Below are 13,283 nucleotides of genomic sequence, written 5' to 3' on the forward strand. Positions count from 1 at the left end.
GCTTTTTTTCAGGCTGCGTTGCACCCGTTCACCCAAACCAGCAGCTCCGATTGGCTTTGAGTTAGCTGGGTCGGGTTCCTCTTCTACGTGGAGATCAGCGTCTCGACTATGCGCCCACTGCCTTTTCCTCACTAGCACCGCGCTGTTCATTATTTGAATCACGAGCGCGAAAGGTGCTAGTGTGGAGCAGAAGCAGGCATGGCAGGGCAGACCAGCTGGTTTCCAGGTCACGCAAGCAGTATAAAACTGCCGGGACCCGCGCCATCTGCTGATTATAGCAGTACAGCCTGCCACCTTATCTTTCATCAGAGCAGCAGGCAAGCCATGAGAGCACACCCTGGGGCCTGGACCCACAACACTTATGCCGGTAAGAGTAAAGTTCAAACTTTACATACAACACTAGATAAATGATTTTACTTAGACGTGGCATGCTTCCGGCTTCTTTCCATGTGCTTGCCTAATAAACACCTCAGTCGTGCCCTGGTTTTGTAGTTAACCTCTGGCAGTGCTCCTGTACCGCACGTGGGAAAATGCCTCTCGAGATCCCACGCCATCTTATTCCACTCCGGATGCTGCAATTATCACAGCGCAATACCAATTATTAAACGCTTCACATCATTAGTGCGATCTCCCAGCCAGGTGGAGGCCTCTTCTGTGCCTGCCAGGTCTAAGGAGGCAGGTCTACAGTCGGTGATCTGTGAAGGGAGGCAGAGGACCCGGGGTGCCCGGGAACAGACAGAACAGTTGTTCCTGCAGCTGAAAGAGGCCTGCTGTACGTGCACTAGGTGTAGGGGCAAAATCAAAGGGCACAATCTGAAATGATGAACAAATTCCTGCTCAGAGACAACACAATAACATTCTAAAAAGTTAAACTCGTCTAGTCCATTTTGAAAAGGGAGAAAAATATAGCACCAATAGATGTTGCTTCTGAGGTGATAGTAACCCACGCACACAGCCACTATGGGTCACCACCATTCATCTTGCAAGGTGCTGTCATGAGTGGCCAGAACACAGAGTAAAGAAACACCCCCGCAGGTAAAGGACGCCATCACAATGAAACTGCAGCCCAGTGCTGGCACCCAGCCAAGTGAAGGCAGGAACAGATCAGCCGACATGAGCAGAGGGCAGGCAAGGGCTCAATTCGTACAGTTACACACAACTCGCATATAAACACACAAACGGAGCTGCCAATTGGTCAGTCTCCTTGTTTTGCATGCTGTGGTTTTTATGATAGTACTTAAAATGGTAAAAGGTAAACCTCAGGTTCTGTTGGCTGAAATACAGAACGGAAATATCACACAGAATATGGCCTCTTGCCAAGCGTGCCTATGCATACATTTTTTGCATTAACATTTGTTTTAGGTTTGTGATGTTGACAGTTTCACTTTTTTGTTATAGCTACTTAAAAGTGATTTTTGTAGCAAAGTAGATGAAAAACCATGCCTTCAATTTTTCCAATTCTTTCACTGTGCAGTGCTATCAAATGGTTTAACTTTAATGAGTGATTGTTTACATTTGTCAACGGGCAGTGTGTCCCACGCAATAAATCTTGGAAATGGGATATAAAGTAAATTAGTCAGGCATCGAGTATGACGGGGTTAAAATACACACATGCCATCAAAGCAAGGTCTGCCTCAAAAACTGTCTACGAATAGGCAATTTATTTCTAAAGTAAAATTAATTTTGTGTTGTGTTTTATAGCATTTTACTTTCTCACTACTAGCTGTTTGTGGGCCGATCTTTTTGGCTGGTGGGCTGTGCCAATGCTTGAATGTGGTTTTTTGGCTATTTGTGGGCTGAGTTCATTGGCTGGTGGGCTGGTTTTTATTGTTAATTTTTCTGATATTGCCAAACATTGCGTGCTGCAAGCACAACTAGACTAGTCTTCATACCTTGAAAAACACCTTCTACTATTCAATATGTCTTTGCATTACAGTTTAAAACCTAATTTGCAAATGTTGCCCACTTTTTAGCTATTAGATTTGGCGTGGGGGGTCTCTCTGACAAATCCGCGAGTTGATTGGGGTTTAGTAGCTCACAACAATTTTCACGGACCAGAAGTAGCTCTCACTACACAGAAGGTTGGAGACCCCTGTTCTAGAGTTTCCCCCTACTCCTTTACCTTTCACTCTTACTGACTCCCTCCTCTTTCCCCTAATCAGCTTGTTAGTTCTGCTGACTAGACACATCCACCAGTCTCTTTGCTAGACCCCCCCAACAACTCTTGGATATTTTAGACAAGGATGTAAACTTTTCCACCTGGGCTTATTACAGGTAACTTTCACCAAGCCAGGTAGCTCACTGCTACACACAGAGCCAAATGCAAACTGCTAATGCTCATATTCAAATCAGTAAATGTCCTTGCCCCTAACTAATTCTGTGACACCTTCAGTTACTCACCGACTCAGAACTTAAGACCCATTAGTCACAATATGTTTGTAATATGCTGCCCACATGTCCTGATTTTTCAGTTTTCTAGGCGCCCCTCTGTAGAACTGACTCCCACCCAAAGTTCATGAAACTCACTCATTCCATCAAATTCGATCTACTACAACAGGCAACGCACAAATGATAAAGGGCCCTCTTCACAAGTAAAACTGGAAGTTACAGACAGAGATCCCGGCCTCTGCCTGAATGTACTCTTCAAATGTTTGGGGAATTTACCAACATTTCCAGGAAACACCTTGACAATTGTGCCAGGCACACATTTCCTGGAATACTCACACCTGAGAAGTTAAATGACTTTTACTATTTGGGCTTCTATGTCCGCTGTGCAGAGCCTATCATGCAGTTCGGATAACATCCCCTGTGCAAAAGCTATTCCTCCGCATCTCTTCTGAATACAAGCATTTGCAATGCAATAGGTCTCGCATTAATTAAGTTCGAGCTATTGGCATTGCTAAATATTGCAACACCAATTGCAACAAAAGTCTATAAACTGTAGGCCAAAAAAATGTGTATTTTTTTTTTTGTAGCAGTGGTAGCATGCTGCGCTTTAGATGAATATGTTTAAAAGTAAAGTGCGCCATACTGTGATTGCTACAATAGTTAATTGTGGATGCTTTAACAATTGATGTGTGCACTGATGGCTGGTGGTGTGTGTGCCTGTAGAAATTGTGCACTGATGACTGCTGGTGTGTGTGCCTGGTGGAAGTGTGCACTGCCGGCTGGTGGTGTGTGTGCCTGGTGGAAGCGTGCACTGACGGCTGGTGGTGTGTGTGCCTGGTGAAAGCGTGCACTGACGGCTGGTGGTGTGTGCCTGGTAAGAGCGTGCACTGACGGCTGGTGGTGTGTGTGTGCCTGGTGGAAGCGTGCACTGACGGCTGGTGGTGTTAGTGCCCGGTGAAAACGTGCACTGATGGCTGGTGGTGTTTGTGCCCGGTGAAAGCGTGCGCTGACGACTGATGGTGTCTATGTTTGGTGAAAGTGTGCACTCTTCGAAAGCCATTACAAAAAAAAACCCACAAGCTTAAAGAACTGTAAAAGCTAAAGACACTTCGGATGTATTTCATCGTCATGAAAGAAATAAACAAACACGCGCGCATCAAGTTTAAGGTATATCAAATTTGTAAGAGGCCGTCCCATATGGATTAAAGGATATTGTGATAGCAATACATTTATTGAAGGTATTCATTAAAACCTTTGAGTCTGCGTTTGTTTTAAACAGTGTGGCACCGGTACAAATAAAGCCCCTGAATAACTGTGAGCGCTGGCAGGAGCAGTAAGTTACTCCACACAAGTGCGGAGTTGTCACTTTGGTCACAGCTTGTCAACCCTCGGGCTCATTCCTTTCCAAAAAATCTGCTGCAAACAAAGAGAGTTCAAATACAGTTAAAACACCACCTGCAAGCAGCCATTAAACATGATTCGACGCCATAACCGCTCAAGATGCGAAGGGGTCTATAGGAAATTACCTCATTTCTGAAGAGCAATTTTCTGTCCACAGCATCCAGAGGAGCCCATTTCTAACTGGTGAAGGGGATGAGCCGCATAATGTGGAGAAAATTCGACGCGCGCGCGTACATCCAGTATCTGCGCTGTACAGATAATCTTTGAATCATATATGGAGTCGGGGGCTGCCCAAGAACGGATTATTGCTTAGAAAAAAAACAGTAGCTGTCTTTTTTCTTTGAACACGTACAGTGTTTGAGTTGAAATATTGGAATTATCAGGGGGCGACTGGTATCATCAATAGGTGTAAGGACCCCCTCGCCCCGAAATAGCGCAGTTTATTTCGTTTCTAGTTTCCGTCATCCTGCATTTATACGTAGAAAACATGTCTGCGGGGTTCCAGATTGTGCAATAAGGAAATACAATAACAGGGCTGCGTGAGCTTCTCACACCTGGCGTAGAACCAGCCCTTCTGACCGACACTTGGTGGTCCAAGGAGAGTATGTCTCATAAAATAAGTAGATTTATCCTGTGAAGAGTAGTGCCCTCCACAGAGAGCCTTTATATTCTCTCAGTGGTGCATGTACGAACGTGAGTGACCCTGTCCGGGTGCCACCGGCCTGACTTCCAGCCGGAAGTTATCTGGTGCAGGACACTGCACCAACCTCGGGCCGTACGCGCCCTTCTGACTCGGACTTACACCCGAGGCACCGAGTTTAGTGACAGGGCGTGATTTTGTGACACTGAAACCCGTATTAAAACTCCCTTCTCGCACCAAGAGCAACGTTGTCCCTCTGAAGATTATTACACAGGCTGGGACGCAATAATATTACACCAACTGTAGCAATTTCGCTGCACGTATTGTGAATTAAATTTCTGTGTGTGATGAAAATAACAATAGCTTTTACTTCGCAGGGTTAATCGGCAAACGTATCACCCACTCCATGGGAATTTCTCTATTCTTCTTAAATTGCTGCCCTTTTCTCTGACTATTTGTTTTAATTACTTCGTTTAAAAGCCAGCTTTAAGGCAATTGACTCCCCAGAGTTCAAGGGGACTCGGCCGAAGCCGCCATCTGCATTTAAAACAAGCGGAAGTGATCGCGTTTGCGATGAAACATCAAAGCGGCGAAAGTGAAAGTAATCGAGCAGAGCATCAAATGGCTGGGTGAGAAGGGAGGGGGGAATGCAAGGGTCAAAGCGGCTAAAGTGAAAGTAATCGAGCAGAGCTTCAAAGGGCTGGGTGAGAAGGGAGGGGGGAATGCAAGGAGCAGAGGAGCAGCTGTGAACAAGCACGCCATCGTGCACTCAAGCCCTAGGCCAGCAAAACCATGTGGGTAGCACTTTTGAAAGCCCACTTACAAAATGTCTCAAAGAGACAGCTTTCGCTGTCTCAGCGAGACCTAATAAGGAAACTGTTTCCTCCTTAGCCCTCCGAAAAATCTATGGGAACCCATCCATCGCCCTAATAATGTCAGATCAATGTGAGGCAAAACCGACAATGAAGCATGCACCTAGGTTGGTGGGTAAGGGTTTGTCTCACACATTTCCTGGAATACTCACACCTGAGAAGTTAATTGACTTTTACTATTTGGGCTTCTATGTCCGCTGTGCAGAGCGTATCATGCATTCCGGATAACATCCCCTGTGCAAAAGCTATTCCTCCGCACCTCTTCTGAATATAAGGAAACTGTTTCCTCCTTAACCCTCCCAAAAATCTATGGGAACCCATCCATCGCCCTAATAATGTCAGATCAATGTGAGGCAAAACCGACAATGAAGCATGCACCTAGGTTTGTGGGTAAGGGTTTGTCTCCATTTTTTATGAAACATGTACACCATATCTCTGTGGGTACCCAGTGGCTGACCCTAGTTCCTCCGTGTTCACCTTTGCATCCGGATTGACAGTTTTTAGACTTTTTAAGTTAGGTTTAGGGAGTACAAATCTCCAGACTGCCCACTCCTTTCATTAACCTTGATGATAATAGGTGATTTTTCCACAGTCACCATTTGCAGCATCACTTAGGGTTGAGGTTTTAAAATGGCTGCAAACCCAAGTCCATCTTAGAGGTGCAGGCAAATATTTGTGCTCACCCAGTCACAATCTTGACTCCCATATACACCACTGGCAGGAGCTAATTTAGTAGCATGGCTGATTTTGCTGATGTTCCTATGTGAGCCCATCATTAACAAGCACTGGAAATGTCAACAGGTCAGGCTTTAAAGGAATAGTGCTTGGTAATGTTTTCAGGTAGTTTCATACCTTTAGAAAATTGTTTTCTCAAGGCAAAGGCAGCAGTTTGTTTTTTTATAGGATTAGAACTTTAAAAGACAAAATAATGAGGGAATATGTTTCTCTACAGAGAAAAATGTGTTCCTCGTCTCATAGAAAAAAGAAAGAACTGTGTGTACAAAAACACTATTCGTGTCACGTTCCACCTGTAAAAATATACATCTATTACAATCCTCCAAGCAGAAACACATTCAGGAGTTCATGGTTATCTAGGGCTGTGCTCAGCTCTCCAGGAGTCCTCAAGACAGGCCTTGTGATTCACCAACAGGCAAAAATTAGCAAAGTTCAAACCTGAGGTTTTATGAATTGGCCATTAGAAATAAATGACATTCTGCAATCTGTGACTGTTTCGCAGCTTTCTCACATAGCTCATTTCCTTTGGACTGTATATATATATGTTTCTGCTCATCTTTTCTTCCTCTCATTACTTTCATTTTATCTTTAAAGATTGCAGCTGCATCAAGAACGCATGAAACACCCCCAGCGACTGTGAGCAGCACGTGGTGCCCAAGAAATGCCTAAGAATTCAGTGATGAGCAAATAAGTAGATGATTCACTACAGACAGGGAGATGAAGAGACCCCGGGTGCTGCCCAGTGACCTAAATTCTGTATTCTTGAGTGCATCTTTATAACTTGTATGAAAAGATGATGTGATTATTTAATCCAGAATGTAATTCTTTTGATTTTCCAAGCTACAACTCTTTTCCATACAAAACAAATAAACAATGAGCAATAGATAATAAACTTGGTATTTTCCCACAACTGTCTTCTGTTCTCCACAGAGTGGGGGTGTTAGTCCCACTGAATAGCTCCTGTCTGTTTCTGCTGTCAGGAATCTATCTGCATCTTTTATAGGGTCATCCAGTGAAGAGAGAGTTCTCTCAACCCAGTCCTGCATCACTAAGAGTCACCAATATAGAATGATCCGTCGTTTGAGGAGGTCTGATAGGATGTTGTGGCATATTATAATATATATTATGACATCATTCACTGGGTGGACCATTCAAAAGTAAACTTTGGACTTTTCAGCTTTCACACTGCTCCATTTTTCACCGGCATCTTAAATGCACTCAAGGAACAAGTTTAAAGCGATGTGACTCTCTCTCTGTCCATAAAGTAACCCTATTGAGCTTCTCCTCTCCAGCCTATATAGGCGCTTGCTGGCAGACATTGTCTTACCATTTGGGCTCTATATATTTTCCTACAGTGATGATACGCAACTGGTCTTCTATCTCACTCCCAAACATGATCTTCAAACTGAACAGGGATAAGGCCGAGCTGATGGTACAAGGAAACAATTTCAATCCCCACTTGATACTCGGCTGGCCCGACTGCACGGGTACACCTCCCACGCCCATGATGGTTCTAAGACGTCTGGGAGTATGGCCAGACAAATCTTTGTCCATGAAAGCCCAGGCAACAAAGCTCTCGGCCAGCTGCCATGGAATACTCAGAATGCTCTGTGAAATCCTGCACTTGTTCCCCCTGCTCTCCAGAAGGCTTGTGGACCAGGCACTTATCATTTTCCGCCTGGACTTTAAAAACTCACTTTATTTGGGAGCTCCAAAATTTGTTACCAGGAAACCTCAAGTAGTACAGAATTCTGCAGCCTAGACTCTGTTGAATAACCACAGACACAACTCGGCCCGACAGACCATGGCGTCCCTCCACTGGGTCCCAGTTGCTCAGAGGATCAAATTTAAAGCCCTCTGCATAGTCCACAAGGCAGTTTCAGACAACAGCCCCCTATTTCACAACCTCTGATTCCTCTTTCCACTCCTATTAGAACTATTTGATCCACCAATGGCCAACGGACAGGTTCCCCACCATCAGAAAGGTAAGAAGCAGGGGCAGTCCTTTGGCTACAATTGGACCAAAGTTTGGAACCCACACCCCACATTATGGACAGCAGACAATAAAATATCTTTTTGAAGACTTCTAAAACCTGTCTATTTGAGACCATACCCCACTAGAACACTCTGGTTTAGACTATGTTGCACTAATAGCTCTGGGATGCTCATGGTTAGCCACGCGTTCTATAAATGCTGCATAGACTAGAATAGAACACAGCCATGGACTCTTCCACCTTCATTATCAAGTAAACCGCTGCCTTTATTTGCTGCATTTCCTACTTCTCTCACTGCCATGTAGGAGTAGGAAAATGCTGCAAATAAATAGATATTTAAATCAATCCAAGTTTCCTATAGAAAATATTATCATTTCTATACACAGGTGTGCTACACTCAGTTTCTTTAGTTGTAGCTATTATTAAAGATATCATGTGGTCAAATGGGTTTTTAGTTTCTGCGACGCAGGTCTTTTACAGTCCTGGCATTATGCTCCTTGTGCCACCCTCTTGTGACCTTGAAAATTCATACAATCGCATTAGCACATTATAAATATCCCATGGTCCCTGGGAGCCTCAAGAATCTTTTGTCCAAGAGGTCCCTCAAATAACATTCTAAATATAGCTCTATAATAATAGTGGACAAACACATAGAATTAAAGATGGTTAACATCCTTACAGGGCTGTTTTTCACTGAGGGGTTCTGAGTGACATCAAATAGACAACAGGATCAAAGCACAAGTTGTATATGATGACACTCACAAACAAGAGGTGAAAAACATCCCCATAATTCTGTAGCGATCACACAAGGAGCGACCACGAGGCAGGAACCAGATGGACACAAACAAGCCCCGAAATCGCTAAGCTGGTGGAAAAAAGGACTGGGATACTACATATCCCAGCATGCCGTGTGCCGCCTCAAAAGGAGGCTCGGACCTCCTGTGCATATAAGCACCTCCTCCTCAAGAGGAAGGTGCTTGTCAATCAACGACCGAGAGGAAGTGGCGGATGGTGCTCCCCGCCGGATCCCAGCGAGAAGTATTTTCAGCGTCTCTCCTGTCGTCAAAGCCCAGCCGTGTCCCGTGAGCAGCGGAGGCACGGAGCAACTCTTCACGCGAAGCACAACGGAACCGGAGAACCAGGTATACGTGGAAGGGCTCTGTTTCCAGTCCCCAGCGGGAAAACCCCAATTTCCCTTCTAGTCCCTGAGTGCAGGGAATTAACTGTTTCCGCGACCCCGAACTCCCGAGTCACACGAACGAACGTGTGAATGCAAACCAATCACCCAGTGGGCACCCGCAATCAACTAACGCACTTTCGCGTGTGCCAGGTCTTCCCCCGAGCCAGTCCTGTTCTTGCCCAGCCGCGTGACATTGTCCATCGGCCGACCTGCTTTTGTGGCCGCTTACCGAGGGACGAAGAAGCGGAGTGATTCTCCGCTATTGACAGTATCGGAACAAAGTCACCCGTTCGCAGGACTCTCCTATTATTTGTCTGTTCTACAAGCACACTGCGACCCCGTTTGTCGAGACATTGTAACTGCGTCCCTGCAGGACGTCTATGTGTGTATCGTGACTTGTGCAGGAGGCGTAAGACTCTTCCCTTCTCAGAACCAGTATTTATACATTTGAGAGATTCCTCTTGTAGTCAGGGGACACCGAGTGAACTCATCACCCGCAGTCATAGTCGAAACAGTCCTGAGAAGTCACCCCTCCTGCCGCAACGACCTTTGTTGTTCTTCCCCTTTGTTTCCCCATTTCCCCTGGGGGCCTCCTCGCACAGTAGGGGGTTCTCTCTCTGTGGGAGAGGGCGCTTACGGGAGGTGGGGTTCACACAACAGCCATCGTTCCTGCTGAGCACCCGAGACGAAGGTTAGTGACTATATGCATTGGCATCACTAATCCCGTCCCTGACAGATTGACAAGCCCAAGTTGGCCGCTCAGCCCGGACGATGGATACCAACGTGGTGTTATCCTCGTTGTTGGACACCCTTGCCGCTCTGCAGCAGGAAGTCCAAACGTCTCGTAGCGAAAATCAGAATCTGCAAAAGGAGATGGGCACATTGCGTAGAGAGGTGGCAGGCCTCACCCGTAGAGGACCGGGGGGGTATATCAGAGAAGCAACACTGCCTCCTCCCATTAGCACCGCTCACTCCCCGTCTCCTGGTGCCCAAGGGGGTGGGTTCTTTGCCACTACACCACTCCCATCACAACCACCGCCTGCCAACCCAACGGTTCATATAATACAGAACACCAGCATTCCTTTGGCACCCCCTGAACGATTTTATGGGGAACCCAAGAAATTTGAAACCTTCCTGAACCAGTGCCGGCTCCATTTTCTCTGTAAGCCTGCTGTTTTTCAAGAGGACACGGCTAAGACAGCCTTCATGATGTCCTACATGGGGGGCAACGCAGCCAGCTGGACCATCCCTCTCATGGAACGGAATGATCCCGTTTTACATCAGTTCGTGAACTTTTGCACGGAGATGAGGAAGCTCTTCGATCGAAAGTCACACATGATGTCCTTGGACCGGGAGCTGCTTACGTTGCGACAAGGATCCCTTGATCTGTTGTCCTATATCACGGCCTTCAACCGGTTGGTAGTGGAGACGGAATGGCCACCCGAGAAAAGAAAGACGTTATTCTATCAAGGACTTCGTGGGGAGTTAAAAGATGTCTTAGCTCAAGTCGTTCAGCTACCTCCAACGTGCGAGGAATTGATTGATCTAACGGTCCAGCTCGATCATCGCCTCCAAGAACGAAAAGGGGATAGGAGCAAAGGAGACATCCGGGTCCTCCCCACTCGTCCACGAGGCATTACCGAGGACCGTCCCAAGACCACCAACGAACCTGAGCCAATGCAGATCGGGGGATTGCGAGGGCCCCTTACCACCGAAGAAAAGGAAAAAAGACGGAGAATGAAACTGTGTTTATACTGTGGTAAGGGAGGGCATTTCATTAGAGAGTGTAGAGCTCGGACGCCGATCCCCGGGCGAGCCCCCATTCCGAGGGTGCAATCCCTCCTGCAGTCGGAAGAACCCACGGAAAACTACCGAGCCTAAATCAGAAGGAGGTCCTTGGTTTGGGCGATCATACAACAGCGATCTCATCAGTAATAGCAGATACCCTTCAAACTGCAGTAGCTCACATGAACGTACGGGTGACACTTCTAGTGTCCACCTCAACCCCGGTTGAAGTAGACGCCTTACTCGACTCCGGGGCGACAGGAAATTACATCGACCAGAAATTCGCCTTCCAGATAGGAGTGGACAGGGAAAAGAAAGCAGCCCCCGAACATGTACTGGCGGTCGATGGCACGGCCCTGTCCTCCGGCCCGGTACAGTACCGCACCATACCGCTCATGATGATGTGCGGTCCGAAACACCGAGAGTACATCCAGTTCGATATCATCGACGCACCCCAACTGAGGCTCATTTTAGGCATGCCATGGCTGACTTTACACGATCCGGTGGTTTGTTGGGCAGCACGCACTGTAACTTTGAGTTCTTCCTATTGTAGGTCGTTTTGCAATCAGGAGGAGTCTCCTCACAAAACAGAAGAGCAAACGGCCTCAGGACATCTGGCGCTCGCATGTATCCAACCTCCACCAGGCCGTGCCACCACCTTGCCTGAGCCATATCACGCCTACAGCTCCCTGTTTGATAAACAGAAAGCAACGCAACTACCACCCCATCGGATGTATGATTGCTGTATCGAACTCATACCAGGAGCCAGCGTACCCTGTAGTAGGGTGTATGCATTGACGGAACCAGAAACACGTTACCTAAAGAACTACCTTGAAGAGAACCTGGCGTCGGGGTTCATCACACACTCATCATCTCCAGCCTCGTCCCCTCTTTTCTTCATTCCGAAGAAAGACTGTGACGAATTACGTACGTGTATCGACTACCGAGCCATAAACCGGATCACCGTAAAAAACCGTTACCCGTTACCACTCATTCCGGTGCTTCTGGATCAGTTGAAGGGAGCTCGGTACTTCACCAAGCTCGACCTCAGAGGAGCCTATCACCTGGTACGGGTAAAAAAGGGAGACGAGTGGAAGACCGCGTTTCGAACAAAGTTCGGTCTGTTCGAATACAGGGTGATGCCTTTCGGACTATGCAACGCCCCCGCTGCCTTTCAATATTTTATGGACGAGGTACTGCGGGGCTACCTGGATCGTTTTTGTATAGTGTACATTGACGATATTTTAATATATTCCTCAACGCTCCAGGAACATGTGGAACATGTGAAGGCAGTGCTAGACAGATTGAAACACCATTCATTGTACGCCAAGTTGGAGAAGTGCCTCTTTCATGCCCAAGAAGTAACCTTTCTCGGTTATGTCATCAATGCCCAGGGGTTTCAGATGGACACCAGTAAGGTTGAAGCAATAACCAATTTGGAAACCCCGCGAACTGTGAAGTCTGTACAAAGCTTTCTTGGCTTCGCCAATTACTACCGGCGGTTCATCCCCTCCTTCTCAAAGATAATTCATCCCATTTCCAGCCTCCTCCGAAAAAATACCCCTTTTGTCTGGGGCACGGAAGCAGCCAGCGCTTTTCAACTATTGAAGAACAAATTCACTCAAGCCCCCATACTACGGCATCCAGACCCTCAGCTCCCTTATATCTTGGAAGCCGATGCGTCGTCCTATGCTGTGGGAGGAGTGTTGTCTCAACGACATCCGGAGACAGGACAAGTGCACCCGATAGCCTACTACTCAAAGAAACTTACTCCCTGTGAAATAAACTATACAATCACCGACAAGGAGTTGTTAGCCATCAAGAGAGCGTGCGAGGAGTGGCGGCATTATCTGTTGGGTGCGCTTCATACCGTGGAAATATACACCGACCACCGGAATTTGTTGTTTCTAAAAACAGCCAAGGCCCTGACGCCCCGACAATTGCGGTGGACATTATTCTTCTCGGATTATGACTTTGTCATAAAATATAGACCAGGACCACAAAACGGGAAGGCTGATGCCCTTTCCCGTAAGGAAGAATCAGAGAACAAAAGACCAGAAGAAGAGGAAGAACCGCCCTTCATCTTGTCAGAAGCAGCCTTCTCAGAACCGACCATCGCGCTGATAACCTCCCGCGATTTCCTTGAAGACTTACGCGTGTCGGTAGCCGAGGGTGACATCCAGGCCTGGGTGAACGAGGACCCTGAACATAGGTCACTACTGAGGGAGTTGGCGTATCACGACCAGGCCTTATGCATACCCGATCCCAAGTTGCAACAACGAGTGCTG

General features: G+C 46.8%; 1 protein-coding gene across 2 annotated transcripts in view; it reads left to right on the forward strand.

The window, feature by feature from the left end:
- LOC146839638 (uncharacterized) overlaps positions 1–6,868 on the forward strand; it is a 524,113-nt gene extending 517,245 nt beyond the window's left edge. For both annotated transcript variants that reach the window (XM_085650373.1, XM_085650374.1), the window contains one exon: positions 6,631–6,868. The gene's annotated coding sequence lies outside the window, so the exon portion shown is untranslated. The remainder of the gene's footprint in view (positions 1–6,630) is intronic.
- The last annotated feature ends 6,415 nt before the right edge of the window (positions 6,869–13,283 follow it).

Source organism: Triturus cristatus, chromosome 4_1 (assembly GCF_964204655.1).
Source record: "Triturus cristatus chromosome 4_1, aTriCri1.1, whole genome shotgun sequence".
NCBI classification, from domain to species: Eukaryota; Metazoa; Chordata; class Amphibia; order Caudata; family Salamandridae; genus Triturus; species Triturus cristatus.